The 3,715-nt window shown below is 40.8% G+C and overlaps 1 pseudogene; it reads right to left on the reverse strand.

Moving 5' to 3' along the window:
- Nucleotides 1-1,804: 1,804 nt before the first annotated feature.
- Nucleotides 1,805-3,157, reverse strand: LOC149261807 (E3 ubiquitin-protein ligase RING1-like; annotated as a pseudogene).
- Between the last annotated feature and the right edge of the window lie 558 nt (nucleotides 3,158-3,715).

The following is a 3,715-nucleotide window of genomic DNA, read 5'->3' on the forward strand; positions in this document are numbered from 1 at the left end:
CCGAGTTGCTGGAGGCAACATAGAAGTCAAAGAAATTTATGCATTCATTTCTGGTTCTCCATCCCCCAGTTCCTTTGATGAATGGATTGTGCCTATGTGGAAATGGGATGCACCCTTGAAGATCAAATGTTTCTCTTGGTTGACCCTTTTTAACCGCATCTTGACTTGGGAGAATTTGATGAAAAGGGGCCTTTAGGGTCTGAGTAGATGCCATTTTTTCCATTCTACCATCGAAGACATTGTTCACTTATTTATGGAGTGTCCCTTTTCCAAGGCCATATGGGACAATGTGGCAAGATTACTGAAGCTTAGGGTTGGTTTGAATTGGTCTTCCATTATTGAGTGTCTTATGTTTTTGTCCTTGAATCTAAGACCATATAAGGTGCTCCCCATGTATGTTCTTTGGGGGATATGGCGGTCTAGAAATGATACAATATTTGAGGACATGCACCCTAACTGCTATTCTTCCAGTGCTAAAATTGTTGGTTACTTTCTTGAGATAGGCCCTTGGGTTCCTAGCTCTCCTCAGAGGGTTGTTCGACTTTTGGATCTGGGGACACTCTTCCCTACTAGATTTTTCGATGGGGCTTCTGTTAGGGGACAATGTGGTTGTAGAGCTCTCATTGAGCTTTGTCCCAACAGGGTTTTTCGATTCTATTGGAATGGGGGTGATGGCACTAACTACAAGGCCGAGATTGTGGCACTATGGGGTTTACTTCAAAGTGTTGTTTGGCTAGCCATTGAATCCATTAGGATTGTTGGAGATTCCAAAATTGTCATTGATTGGTTGCAACTTGCAGGGGAGGAGCACTCTAGATGTTCCTTTGCTACATCACTGGATGGCTAATATTGATGCCCTCCATTCTTCTTTCTCTGATTTATCTTTCCTCCATGTGTATAGAGAACAAAACATGGAGGTTGATGGCCTGTCCAAGCGGGGGCTGGATAGTATCTCTAGGTTTATGTTTTATGAGCTATGAATTGATGGAACCATTCATTCTTCTAGGTCCTTTGAGCTATGAATGTTTTTCTATGATCTGTTGTAGGGTCTCTTCCACATCCACCTCATCTCATCTTTTCTTCGTAGACAATGTCCTTTGTTTGGGTGTGGCCAAATTTTCAGAATGGGAAATTATATATCAGATTCTTTCTAAATTTGGTAGAGCCTCAAGTCTCATTGTCAATAAGGAAAAATCTAAGTTGATATCAGTTGAGATGGATGTATCGAACAAACAAAAAATAAAATCTCTATTTGGGATTAATTCGATTCCTTTTCTCTTTGAGCTTCAAATACTCAGGATGTTTTCTCAAACCTAGTTGTTACAGATTGTTGGACTAGGAACGACTGATCACAAAAATCTAGAAAAAGCTTTCTACTTGGGGACATTGATGGTTGAACCTCGGGGGTAGGGTGACCTTGATAAAATCTGTGCTTCAAGGAATTTATGTGTATTGGATGCACTTATTTCTTCTCCCATCGATGATAATTCACAAAATCAATCCTAACCTTGCCAAGTTCTTGTGGGCGAGATTTGGCCCAGGGAAAAAATATCACTTCATCAAGCTTGGAATGCTTTCTCACGCTCAAGATTCAGGTGACTAAGGATTAAGGGACACAAAGAATTTTAATCTAGCCCTCCTCTATTGTAATCTATGGAGGGATTTTAATGCTCAGGGCTTATGGAGAGATATAATATTAGGGAAATATATTCAGCAACAAAGTATGGAAGAGTGGGTTGTTGTGGGAGCTCCCTCTAAATGTAAAAAAATTGTTATATGGGGCAACTATATAAGTTACAAACCATCAGTCCAAGTCTCTCTCTCTTTCTTTAGACATAAGATTATCACCATCATCCCCTGCCCCCGTAGTAGCTAAGTTGTTCCCCTAAACATTATTTCCCTCGTCTGGTCTGCTAGAAATAGTCTCTCCACTGTTTGCAGGACCAGAGCTTGTTTCAACTTCAGCTTGCTAAGTTGTTGAAAAGGAAGCCCTGAATGGCCCCGCAAAAGAGACCTCGAAGTTCCTGCTTATCCCTCTACCACTACCATTGACATTAGCTACTTCATGGGCAGGAAATATAATAGCAGCACCACCACCAGAAGCTTCTCATTGATTTGGGGCAATACTACTAGTATCGACCATGGTATTTCCAGAGCTCATTTCAGGCCCAAAAGATTCATTATTACCATTATTTGATGTTCCCAAAATACCCCGTGAAGAAAACCTATCAATATTTCCACCTTGCCCATCTGATATGCCGCCAGAATTCCGAACCAAACTAGAGCTTTGCCCACGGGAGTGAGCCTGCTCATACTCCACGTCATCTGTGGGCATCTCATATCGACAAACTGGACAAGAATTATGTTGTTCAAGCCACAGAAGAATACAAACAAAATGGTACATGTGTTTACAGGGCATTTGTCTTACTTTGGTGCCCACTTCAAATTCATCCTTGCATACTGCACACTATGTAGAATTGATAACAAGAAGGTCTTGGGTAATTTTAATGGTGGGCATTGTTCCTATGGAAGCTTTGGAGGTGGGAGGTGTACCATACCTGTTGGGGTCATTTTCTGCCAGTTGTTGTATAAGCTGATCCAAACCAAGCCCAAGGAAATAATCCCCAAAGTTACTAGGTAATCTGGTTGGCCACACCCCTATGCTATCATCAACAAAGAATTCCACATTCCCCCCACCCAAACTCATCAAATTTTGCATCATTTTATCATGAGTAAACATCATAATATTGAGCCCACCAGGATCTATCCAAATTCATTCCCTTCCTCCTCTCCCTCTCCGCTCATCATTATTGGTATTACTATTGTTGTTGTCATCATCATTTCCATGTTGGAAGAAAGTAGCAAAAAATTCCATCATTTGGGTTATGCCATGATCAGTTGTAAGAGTTGTAGAACGACCCTCGACAAGACCTGGTCTAGCTTGCCATGGCTGGAATCGCAATCCCCCTTTCTCATGCCCCTACCCTCCCCTAGGTGTATATGGGTGGTACCCAAAATTTGGCATTGGTCTCTTTGTTTCCTCGACAAAGCCTCAATTACAATGGGGAAAAATGAGGCCCTCCTCCCATGCACCAATTTTGATACTCCTATGGCACTGATGACACCTGTAACTCTACCCTTCTCTTCTAGATGACATCCTTATCTGTATCCTACCTAATTCCTCCCTTCCTCCTCCCCTTGCTGTTGCTCAGAGCATGCAATCCAATAGCGTTTTCCTGCTGGTGATAGGCATCATCTTCACTCTAGCAAAATGATACACATCGAAATTCTTTATTTAGTCCACTGCAAATTGACCTAATGAACCTTGATACCTCAAATCTCAAGTCTAATTGTATATGTTCCGATGTGATCTACTTCTTGAGAAGCACAACTATTGCTTAGCTTCCCCCTAGACAAATGAATTCTTGGCTTTAATAAGTTAGAATAATAATAACAAAAATTATTTTATTTATTCCTTTGACAAGTACATTACATGATGACTCAAATACATTAAATGAAGACCGAACCTAGTTACATTTTCCAACATCATGGTGTTTGCCCACATATTATAGTTTTCAGCACATGAAATAAGGGATGATGCCATTTGCACACAAATTTCACAAGTTCAATCCTGTGAGTTGAACTTGTCACCAATTTAAACACTGCTTCGTTACCAGAGGTTAGTTTTCTACAGAGGCATAACTGATAAAATCAA

The sequence above is a fragment of the Pinus tabuliformis genome, chromosome 6 (genome assembly GCF_031772625.1).
Source record: "Pinus tabuliformis cultivar Carrire ecotype Pingquan chromosome 6, CPIR1, whole genome shotgun sequence".
Taxonomy (NCBI): domain Eukaryota; kingdom Viridiplantae; phylum Streptophyta; class Pinopsida; order Pinales; family Pinaceae; genus Pinus; species Pinus tabuliformis.